At 39.3% G+C, this 12,488-nt stretch overlaps 1 long non-coding RNA gene across 1 annotated transcript; it reads left to right on the forward strand.

Annotated features, from left to right (window-relative positions):
• Window positions 1-4,327: 4,327 nt before the first annotated feature.
• Window positions 4,328-5,802, forward strand: LOC119788463. Its single transcript, XR_005281475.1, has 4 exons — window positions 4,328-4,408; window positions 4,502-4,589; window positions 5,204-5,293; window positions 5,490-5,802. It is a non-coding gene; the product is annotated as an uncharacterized LOC119788463 (long non-coding RNA).
• Window positions 5,803-12,488: the final 6,686 nt, after the last annotated feature.

Genomic DNA, 12,488 nt, shown 5'->3' on the forward strand with positions numbered 1-12,488 from the left:
TTTGAAAGAGGTTTTAAGCAAAATTAAGAGATGTAAAAAAATGACCTGCTTAAATATTTGTAAAGAAAACTTCATCTATGGGGTATTTGTCACAAACCAAAGGTGTTTGTTTTAGGCTTTTGTTTGTTTTTTTACTTGATTGTAACAGGTTTTATCATATACTATCTTTATTTTTAGCCATTTGGGTTTATAATTAATGTTTTTCAGATAATACATTTCTTAATTTTTCACAGGGGAAAAGATAGGGCCTCCCTTAACCATTCCCTGGCCACACCTGTGGTCAACCCCCCATGTGGACGTAATTCAATACCTTCGGAGTAGGTAGCAGTCCTTCTATAAAACTGGGGGTGGCAACAGTGATATTTTCCAATGGATGCCAACCACTAACAACTGCAGAAGAAGTAGCTTGGATTAACATTTAGAAGAGCAGCAGAGATGCCAACAACTGAGGAACAAAAGGACTGCAGTATAAATCTCAGGCAGCTTTTGTCTCATAAAGTGAAATGAGATTTCCATTCTACTTTAAAAATGACTTAATAATTCTAAAGCTGTTTCTGAAAGCTTTTCTTTCTATTTGACATTTAATTTGTCTATATAGATGTCTGTAATTAAGTAACAGTGAATACCAGCATTTTAGTCTATACCTTGGTCTAGTAGTTGTCATGAACCCAATCAAATCTAAAACCTGAAGAAAAATGAAGGCTGGAAAACAAAGCTCTTGATTTTTACTGTATTTTCTATTTATTCCAACCCTAATCCATTGTCATGACAAATAGATTGGGACAATAAGGTGGTCCTGGAAAAAACAAGAAAAATCAACTCAAATGTTTCTGCTGTCCAGAGAGAGCATAAAGTAGAGCAGCTGCTAGTCTCCCTTAAAAGTCAGCTGAGGTGTTTACTCCGATCAGGATGGTCACCTTACTGGTCATTTTTTTTCCTGGCACAAAGCACTGGGAAGAAATCTGAGCTTTGTTGAAAGTAAAATGTCTCCCTTCTGGCCTGGGAGAAACCTCTTACTTCGAAATGATTTTCAGAAAGTGGCTGGGGAGATGGACATCGTGTGATCCCTACTGTTAGTTCCATGGCTCGACCTCAAATGAGAAAATGAAGGAGGGGAAGGACGGAGATAGGGACAGAGGGAAGAAGGGAAAAAGAGACGGACAGACTGAGGGATCTAGCTAGCTTCAACTTTCCTGATGAGAACGCCAACTCTAGATGCCATTTTTTTTCCTATATGTGCAACGAGATTCATACTAATGAGTTCAAATAAAATAGTTTATGTGTAAAAGGGAATCGAGATTCCCTTTAATGTTCCATGAATGAAATATTCAAAGAAGAGGATATTTTTTCCTTAAAAACGACACTAAAAATAATTAGTTAATATAACTTAAAATGATTAATGGCACACAGACTACACAAAATGCAAAAATGTTAATTAGACGTTTTTCTATCCATTGCAATAAATGAATGAGGCTAAAGTAGGTGCAAGTCATCATACATTGATTATGCTTGGCTGTAGTAAACGGGAAGTAGACTAGCGCAGGCCACAGATAAGTGATGGGTCAAGGTTTTATTAAAAGTGTTGTAATTTTACTTACTTTATTATGTCAGCTAGTATTAGTGATGGTTCATGCCATCCGGAAACATCAGGAGACCTTTGGCACACAGTTTTTGCAATCAGGTCCTGTTTCTCTATTATCCTGAAATAAAATCCAGCTGAAGGAGTTGCTGAACAGGTAAAAAGGGTCATTCATTCTTTATATGAATTGTTTCAAAATTAGAAACAGAAAACATTATTTAAATTGGTAAAAATATTAATGGAAATAAAAACCTGAAAATCTTTGAAGAAAACAGAGACACATACAATGGCCTGGATCAGATCAAATCAAATCTGTCAAATTGTGAGTGAACTGCTTACCGTATTTTCACGACTATAAGGCGCACTTAAACGTCTTTTTTTTTTCCTCAAAATGTGCGGTGCGCCCTTTGGTGCGGTGCGCCCTATGTGTGTTGTAACTGCGACTTTTGAGACCACCTCATTGAGGAGATGATGAAAGAGTGGCTGAATGTAAGGAGACCAGGTGTTTTTTTTCCACTCATCACCATCGCTGTTAATCTGTAACTCCATGCGTGCCCATCTCACAGCTGATGTGAAAAACATGGTGAAACAAATGAATGCTGTGCTTGCTGTTATTCAACCGCTCGACATCGGTGTGAACCGGACCCAGCAGGTGCAGCAGAAGCAGCGTGTTTACATGCAAAGTCAATGGTTGACGCGAGTATAGGCACAGCAAAAGCTCCCGCAGCGCGTTTTGAGCAGCAGGCGCAGCGCGTCGGGTGCGTTTAAGCATCTGCCAACGCGCTGCTGCTGCTCGAGATGGAAAAATTGAAGTTTTGCTGCTGGAAGCGCCGCATCAACCAATCAGAGAAGCTGATCTGGGAGCTGACAGCGAGACAGACACATCGCTCTGATGACATATGATATTAAGGCAAATAAAAAGGGCTGGATGGATGAGGAGATGATGAAAGCGTGGCTGAGGCAGGTGTATGTGAGGAGACCAGGTGGTTTTTTCCACGCATCACCATCGCTGCGTGCCCATCTCACAGCCGATGTGAAAAAAAAGGTGAATCAAATGAACGCTGTTATCCCGGGAGGTCTGACAAAGGAACTTCAACCGCTCGACATCGGTGTGAACCGGCCGTCCAAAGTAAGGCTGCGAGTGGCGTGGGAGCGATGGATGACCGACGGAGACCACAGTTTAATGAAAAGTGGAAGGCAGCGCCGGGTAAGTTACGCCACCGTTTGCGGATGGATTGTAGATGCTTGGACTAACGTGTCTGCTGGCACTGTTGTTCCAGCTTTCGCAAAAGCCGGCATTATTTCTGAGGAGCCGCACGGCACGGAAAGTGACTCTGACAGCGAAGAAGGGGAAATTGGCATGTCTGATTTAGCGCAGCTGTTTAATTCAGAAACAGAGGATGATGACTTTGATGGGTTTGATTAATACTTTGTAATAAATACATGAATAAAGCACAATCATACTCAGTTTTGCTCCCGCTCTATTTTTCTACCTGAAAACTTAATTCAACAGCAGCCTCTGGGCGGGTCTCCTCCTCTTCACCTCGGCGACTGGCAGGTGTTTTTTCATCTAAATAATTTAAATCTTGCAGCTATAGTTGCTGTGATCAGTGGGAATAAAGTAGTTTTAATATGTTTTTAAGTGAGAAAGTCCACCTGAAAACTTCATAATTGCAGTCAGTTCATCCAGATTATCTATTTCTGTCGGAGGCGCTCAGACCCCCACATACCAGCGGTGCGCCGACAGTAGAAATCCCTTCAACAGCAGCCTCTAGGCTGGGTAGCCTCCGGGTTCACCACGGTGGCTGGCAGATGTTTTTCATCTAAATAATTTAAACTGCAGGCACCAGGATACCGGCTAAAAAAGCGAACATATTCCGTCGGCAGGTTTCAGGATTTTAAGTTAATTTAGGAGTGATCACAGTGCTGTGTCATCAGCGATGTGTCTGTCTCACGGCCAGCTCCCAGGTTTGATTAATACTTTGTAATAAATACATGAATAAAGCACAGTCATACTCAGTTTTGGGCCCGCTGTATTTTTAAATATGCAGTAGAGGTATTTAAAGTTAGTAGAGGACATGTACCTGTATATAAAAAACGCGCCCTATAGTCCGGTGCGCCTTATGTGTGTGTTAAATACAGAAATGGCACACATGACTGAGACTGCGCCTTTTAGTACGGTGCGCCTTATGGTCGTGAAAATACGGTATATTTAATCACTGCTGCACTTTATGGAATGGAAATGTTCTTAAAGCTGTACAAAACATAATTTAATTTTAATAAAGGTTGTACAAGTTTAATTCTAAGTATATCAAATAGCCCAAACAAAAAGAAACACCAGAAATTCTTCTGCAAAACTTGAGAAATACTGTATGTTCTCATGTTCTTGATCCAACAGTTTTACCAAGGTTAGCTAACCACATCTAAAGGAGTTGGAATAATAATTTTGAATCTTTTTATTGGCATACTCAGGCGCGGATTCAGGCGGGGGCGCGGGGGGCGCGCGCACCCCCCTTTGGCATATGGTAAGCCGATTGGGCCAATAATCGTCCGTACAATAACGCGCAGTTCCAACCCGTATTTTACGCGAGTGCGCGTTTTTTACGTCACCGCGCGTTCTGGCTGGTGGCTGGAAACGCTCGGTGACGTAAAAAACGCGCACTCGCGTAAAATACGGGTTGGAACTGCGCGTTATTGTACGGACGATTATTGGCCCAATCGGCTTGCCACAGCGTCGTTGCGAGCACGAGGAGACCTGGAAGATTTAAGGCCAAACAAGAAAACCAGACAACCATCTCTTTTAAGATTCTGGTCCAATCCAACAAAAGGGTAAGTAGAAACCAACTTTATTTTCTAAAGGCTTATATCTATAATCTAAATAACACAGATTGAAATGTTTATATCTTGTTTTCTATTCTTCAGTCGACCTGGCACAACTACAGAAAATGACCACAATGTTACAGCGTTGACCAGTATGAACGTTCAGATATTGGAGACACACAGATAAAAGGTGTGATGATTGCTAGAAAATGTTGATAATGAGAAAACATTATCAACATTGTTGATTGTTGATAAACAAGTTGTTTAAAGTTGCAAAGTAATGCAATTGTAGAAATACTTTAACCAGTAACGGGAAAGTTATGAAAATTGCAGTGTTTGATAAGTAATAAAAAGAGTGTACAATTAAGAAAAATAAGCAACATTAGTTGCCATTGACATGCATACAATAGTTATTTTGTAGTGTGTATTTTTGGGTCTAAACCTGTACCACATGTGTTGTACTGTTAAAAATAAGAATGGTATCCTTTATGAAAACATTACTAACTTTTATCAATTGGTAAGGATCCAAATCAATGAATGCTCTAAGCACATGCTTGGAGTCTAAGGGAGTCTTGTTAACATTGTGATATGATAACTACAAATCTGGTGTTATTTGTTTTCAGTGCATTTAATATTTTACAATAAAAATACAATTTACTTTTAAGTAAATTCAGTTTTGTGCACCTGGTGAAATGTGTTCAGTGAATTTAATAATTTACGATAAAAACACAACATTAAATTGTTTTGTGGCTCCTCCTGAGATTACAAGGTTCACCTGATCACAAAAATAATTTTCTTTTCCAGATGAACAACAAGGACTGTGTTTCGATGTAAAGACAACTGAAGAGCCGGCGCTCAACCAAGCAGATTTGCCCCAAACAACTTACGACATAGGTGAGTAATAGTTGTCAAAACAACTAATTTTGTTTTACATGATTGACTTTTTTGCTTAATCTTGAAATCTTACATTTTATAATAATTATTTCATACGGTAATAAAGCAAGACTATACAAAATCTTCATGTAGGCAGATTTACAACTCCACCAGCACCCATGCAAAATTGACAATGTAAATATCAATGTTATTACAGATATATCAAAGGCCAAGGACCGGATTAGTGAAATGGACGACTCTGAAAAATTCCAACTTCTTCAGACCAGAAAACCACCCAAATCTTTCAATTTCCCTGCCAGAGAATTTAAAGACAACCGAAGAGCCAGTGGGGTGACCAAAAGAACATGCCAGAGGGACTGGCTGGACAAGTATGACTTTTTATCATTTTTACATCATATAAAGATGATCTACCGTCAGGATCAACATTCAGGCAGGAAGTGAAGTTGTGGCACACAAAGTGGTATCATCAGTGGAAAAACCCTAGCCTGACGTAGTCCGACTCAATTCTAGTCAGAATGAGTCTGATGCTGCTCCATAGAGCTGTGATTATGGGGTGGTTTCGAACGAACCAGAAAAAAAAAATGCCTCTGCACTCAATATATAGATAAATCTACAACCAATAAGAGCAACGGAGTGCGTGACGTATGTTAAGCGAGGCATAGTTGTTGTCCACAAAAATCAAAGCGTGCAGTTGCACGCCTAGAATAAGAAGATGAGCCTTGATCGCGTTTCTCTGTTCCTCTTTTAAAATTAATTTGCTGTCGATATCTTCTAGAACAGACCTAATAGCAGAATCTACTCACCTCAACTCTCCAGCGGCAGCCATTATTGTTGTCACCCAAGCGCGCTTTGGTCACGTGGTTGATTACGTTACTGTTTATCATCTGTCCATCATCGTATAAAGCCCGCCCTGACAATTTGATTGGATCGCCTGACAGTGGGCAATAATACTCGCGCTACTATGGAGCAGAGCCAGACCGAACTTCCCCGACCTTAAACTTTGTGGGCGGGACTAATTTCGGAAAGGCACCCAGGCTAGAAAAACCCCGCTCTCTCCCTGAAATTCTAAAGATAACAAATATGAAGTGCTACCCAAACATTTATATGATTTTTCACCTTCTGTCAGTCATTCCTGTTACCAGTGCTTCTGTGGAACGTGCTAACTCGGGTCTTAAAGCAGTGACCTTTGCTGAGGTCAACAATGGGACAGGAAAGGTTTGTGGCTTTGCTACTTTTGTATGTGCACAAGGACATTCAGCTAGACATCAACAAAATCATAGACACATTTGCCCAGAAGCATCCCAGAAGGTTGACATTTGTAAACTCATTATCATCATCATAAAGTTTGTAGTAGAGAACAATATTCTTTGTCTGGTTTAACTTTGTTTTTTTTTTGTTTTTCAACAGTTTATCTTGTTAAAATATATTCAAAACTCCTTTGTCTTACTTGAACCATACTTGAACCCAAGTCCTTGTTTTTTTTTATTTTTTTTTATTTAATGTTCTGTGTAAATATAATTTCTGGAAATAAAGAAACTCCTTGTTTGATTAATTGTTGATAAGGATCATTTTTTTTCTTCAAACTACCTTTTAACCTTGTGCATGCTTTAAAAACTGAGAGATCCTTTTTTAATTACAATAATGTAATCATGCTAATTCTACTTATGTTCATCCATTAAAATTATCAATTATAAACCCTTGGATGAATAATTAGGGTAGCGTGAAAGAGTGAAGATGGTATTCTTTGGTCTTTTAGCCTCACATTGTCTTGACCTGTGACCCTTGACCCCGTGACCCCATGACCCTTAGGTGCGCACCCCCCTTTGAAAAATCCTGGATCCGCCCCTGATACTCTTGGGATACATGAAATTAAATTTTCATGACTCTGCACTTTTTGGTTCTGTGCAAGTTTTGTTTTTGAGCTTAGTTTTCAGTTATGCTTTTATTCATGTCTTTCTGTGTTTTCTTGTTTAATGGTTTCATTTCCATTTTGTGTTATTCTAGTTGTTTTTGGTTATATTTTTGAGTTCTTATGTATTTCTTGTTTACTGTCTGTTGCCGTTTTGTGTCAGTCTCCTTCTCCTAGCTCCCTTCTTGATTCCTCTGTCCACACCTGCTCCAGGCTTCATGTTCAGTCATTGTTTGCTGGTTCCTCGTCGTTTCCTGGCTCCTAATGCGTGTTTTCCCTGAACTCATCTCTGCCTCTATTTGCATTTGGGTCATCCAAAACCTCCACCCAACCTGATATAAATGTAATAATCATCTACCCCATAACAACAATATGAAGTCCTGTTTCTCAAACAGGTGCTAAAAAACAGTTAGAAAATGAGGGTTAAATACCACAATCCTTGTTAAACGAAACACAAGCAGGTTCAGCAAAGTTGACAAAGACTAAAGAATTATTACAAAACAGATCCCTTTTGAAGTCTAAAAATAATATAGTCATGTTTATTCCTATTTTGTTTTAAATGTTAAATGTTTTTCAGACATATACAGGTGCTGGTCATAAAATTAGAATATCATGAAAAAGTAGATTGATTTCAGTAATTCCATTTAAAAAGTGAAACTTGTATATTATATTCATACATTACATACAAACTCATATATTTCAGATGTTTATTTTGTTTAATTTTGATGATTACAAATGACAACAAATGAAATTCTCAAATTCATCATATCAGAAAATTAGAATATTGTGAAAAGGTTCAAAATTGATGGCCCCTGGTGCCACACTCTAATCAGCTAATTAACTCAAACCACCTGCAAAAGCCTTTAAATGGTCTTTCAGTCTAGTTCTATAGGCTACACAATCATGGGGAAGACTGCTGACTTGACAGTTGTCCAAAAGACGACCATCGACACCTTGCACAAGGAGGGCAAGACACAAAAGGTCATCGCTAAAGAGGCTGGCTGTTCACAGAGCTCAGTGTCCAAGCACATTAATAGAGAGGCGAAGGGAAGGAAAAGATGTGGTCGAAAAAAGTGTACAAGCAAGAGAGATAACCGCACCCTGGAGAGGATTGTGAAACAAAACCCCTTCAAAAATGTGGGGGAGATTCACAAAGAGTGGACTGCAGCTGGAGTGAGTGCTTCAAGAACCACCACACACAGACGTATGAAAGACATGGGTTTCTGCTGTCGCATTCCTTGTGTCAAGCCACTCTTGAACCACAGACAGCGTCAGAAGCGTCTTGCCTGGGCTAAAGAGAAACAGGACTGGACTGCTGGTGAGTGGTCCAAAGTCATGTTCTCTGATGAAAGTAAATTTTGCATTTCCTTTGGAAATCAAGGTCCCAGAGTCTGGAGGAAAAGAAGAGAGGCACTTCATCCACGTTGCTTGAAGTCCAGTGTAAAGTTTCCACAGTCAGTGATGGTTTGGGGTGCCATGTCATCTGCTGGTGTTGGTCCATTGTGTTTTCTGAGGTCCAGGGTCAACGCAGCCACATACCAGGAAGTTTTAGAGCACTTCATGCTTCCTGCAGCTGACCAACTTTTTGGAGATGCAGATTTCATTTTCCAACAGGACTTGGCACCTGCACACAGTGCCAAAGCTACCAGTACCTGGTTGAAGGACCATGGTATCCCTGTTCTTAATTGGCCAGCAAACTCTCCTGACCTTAACCCCATAGAAAATCTATGGGGTATTGTGAAGAAGAAGATGCAATACACCAGACCCAACAATTCAGAAGAGCTAAAAGCCACTATTAGAGCAACCTGGGCTATCATAACACCTGAGCAGTGCCACAGACTGATCGACTCCATGCCACGCCGCATTGCTGCAGTAATACAGGCCAAAGGAGGCCCAACTAAATACTGAGTGCTGTACATGCTCATACTTTTCATGTTCATACTTTTCAGTTGGCCAACATTTCTATAAATCCTTTGTTTTTATTGGTCTTCAGTAATATTCTAATTTTCTGATATGATGAATTTGAGATTTTCATTTGTTGTCATTTGTAATCATCAAAATTAAACCAAATAAACATCTGAAATATATGAGTTTGTATGTAATGTATGAATATAATATACAAGTTTCACTTTTTAAATGGAATTACTGAAATCAATCTACTTTTTCATGATATTCTAATTTTATGACCAGCACCTGTATGTTGTGAATATTATTCATATCTCGGTCAGGACTTTTTTGAATCTATTTTATATTTTTTTAATGAATCAGCATATCATATAATATGAAGAAAGGGAAATGAATATATTTTATTACTATATGATGGTGGCAGAAATATTTCCAGTAAGGCTTTGTCATTCCTTTACTGTCATTTCAGAATTTTATAGATGTCAAACACACAAAGCTTTTGAAAACTTATTTAGTTTCTTAGATGCTAAGTATCAGTAGGAAATATAAAAATGCAATTACTAAATCCCCCCTTTGCATTAGAATGTTATCTTAAATCAAAAATGGATTGAGTTTGTAAAACATTGAGGGCCCACCAGTGGGCCCCTGAGGCTTAATGAGCCAATAGGTTTTAGCTGAGGCCAACTTTTAAGGGTTGAACTACTGTTACCATATGAAATATGCCTCCTTGGAATAACTGCATTGTAGCTGCCTGTCTTCTGATCTACAGTCCTTCGCATGTTCAGGTGCTTTCTGGAATCAAGAGGTCATAAATCTGACATAAAAACTTGGCCCTCTCAAGCTGACATAAACCAAACATTTCCTACACTAAATTCCAGGTGGAAAGAACAAACTGTGGTTGCCTTAAAGGTCTTTTTGTCCCTCTAAGTCTATTATTGTTTTAAGTTCTACTCTTACATGTCTGCACCAATTCGCCGAAGAATGAGAGTTGCTTAAAGGAAACCAGAGTGGATGTGACCATCAACTATTTAGGTTAACCTTGAAGATCTATGGGAAAGCTATTGGTCCTCATTTCAAAATGCAGCACCCACAAAACCCATTAGGGCTAAGCCTTGGTCTCCAGCAGACCCTCCACTTATGTGAGATACTATCCACATGCAAATGTTAGTCCCATTCCAAAACTTCATTAATGTTAGTCTTGACATCTAAGCTTTGAATGCATAACTTTATCTAGCAGACTGGGGTCCTTCCAACCAAAAGATCTAACCTTGATCCTACAAAACATTATTGGTTTGTTGAACTTGAGGCAATCTTTTAAATGTGGAGGTAAGTTCATGAGAGCAATTTCTGTTCTTCCAATTTCAAATTATTTTTTCACAGTTAAGACTGTAAGTGGCCCTATGCCTGAAAATGTAATTCTAAGCTGAGGCATGAAGTGTAAGCTGTTTTCATTTCTTTCTCTTTTGTTAAATCTTGGATTTGGAAATGGCATCACCTTAACACAGTGTGTTTGTCATAAAGCTCAGAAGGTAGGACCCAAAATTTAGGCGAGACAGGAAGTTGTTACTTAAGTGGCAGTTATTAAAATGACAGACACTGTGGATCTGCAGCGCCGCAGTCCCGGAGGGCAAGCAGGAGTCCGAGCCAGGTCAGGGAAAGAGATCACAACAGGAAGGCAAACAGGTCCAGGAGTCCGTAGCCTGATCAGGGGTTCCGATCAGAACAGGAACAGGCTGGTTCTAATTGTTTTGGTGCTAAATATGATAAGTAATACTAATGGATAGGGATGGGAATCGAAAACCGGTTCCTGTTAAGAACCGGTTCCGTATTTTCCGATTCCATGGCATCGTTTGGCAGCTCACTGAACGATTCTTTTTTCGATTCCCGCAGCACCAGAGCCTAGAGCGCCGGCTCTGGGGAGCACGACTTACGTCACGTTTTTACGTAAGTTACGCAAGTTACGCAAGTTACGCAAGTTGGAAGAACTATTCGAGGAGGAAGACAACGAGCTGCGGTCACTTTGTGAATCAAAGCCCCGTCTTTCCTTAGCCCAGAGGGTAGATCAGGAAATCCAGCTCTATAAAAGCTTGCCCTCCATCCCCTGCAGGGATAGCGCCACACTGTGGTGGTGGAACAAGCAAGATGTGCTGCCCTTGCTATCTGGACTGGCTGAAAACTACCTCTGTGTGCAGGCTTCCTCCACCCCATCTGAGAGGGTGTTCTCCACGGCTGGAGACACCATAAGCCCTGAAAGATCCCGTATCCTTCCAGAAAAAGCAGATATGCTCATCTTTCTGCAAAATAACTGTTAATTTTCCCTACTACTGTTTTATAATTAGTATTTTTTGTTATTTAAAATAGGTTATTATCACATCATTTGTTATTAGACATTGTTGGTTATTAAGTTTGTTCTTGTATATTGATTTTTCATTTAAACACAGATGTTACTCCAGTTTCACATTTCCTGTGGACATCTTGATCTTGTTGAGTTTGTAAGATTGTGCAATAGTTAAGTAAACAAATTTGATTCTGATAATCAAACTGTTTGTTCTCCTTTTCCCCCCAAATTGGAATCGAAAAAAGAATCGATAAAGAATCGAATCGTTTCATAGAATCGAAAAGGGAATCGGAATCGTGAAAATCTTTTCAATTCCCAACCCTACTAATGGACAAGTTTTTCTCTTTGTTTTCATTTATTCACACAGCTAAAAGAACATGTTAACAAACAGAGGCTCTGATGTTTTATGTACACACGCACAAAATTGTTCATACCCTTCACTAATTGATATAAAAACCTACAATGGTAACATAAATAACTTGAATCTGAAAAAAGGGACAAAAATGAAAATCAAATGACATCAATGAAAGCGGACATTGTTTTTCAACCATGATTAAACAGAATTATTGAAAAGATAAACTTATTAAACAGCCCAGAGCAAAAATGGTGGCCCCCATAGAAAAGACTGAAAATAATGTAACCAATATGTGTCCACTAATTAGTGCCACAGGTGCCTACAGTTTTTGTAGTCTGTCAGTGAGGCTATATATAGGGCTACTGTGATGTTTGGTGACATAGCGTGTACCGCACTCAACAACGACCAGAGTAAGAAAAGGAAAGAGTTGTCTCAGGAGATTAAAATGAAACCTTGGGTGTGACCGGCTCCCCATGGGTGCTCTGTCGTGGCCCCATGGGACCTGTTTATCTTCTGTGTTGTCTAATTTTGCTCTTTTGTTTTATTTTCTCTCTTTTCATGAAGTCTTTCTTGTCTCTATCTCTTTCTCTCTAACCTCTATTTCCCTATCATATTAATTTATTTAATTTTACTCCTGTAATAATTTTCAATAATGTTTCATATAGGGATGCACGATATTGGGAGTTTG

Source organism: Cyprinodon tularosa, unplaced genomic scaffold (assembly GCF_016077235.1).
Source record: "Cyprinodon tularosa strain WSP-4 unplaced genomic scaffold, ASM1607723v1 ctg318, whole genome shotgun sequence".
Classification (NCBI taxonomy): Eukaryota; Metazoa; Chordata; class Actinopteri; order Cyprinodontiformes; family Cyprinodontidae; genus Cyprinodon; species Cyprinodon tularosa.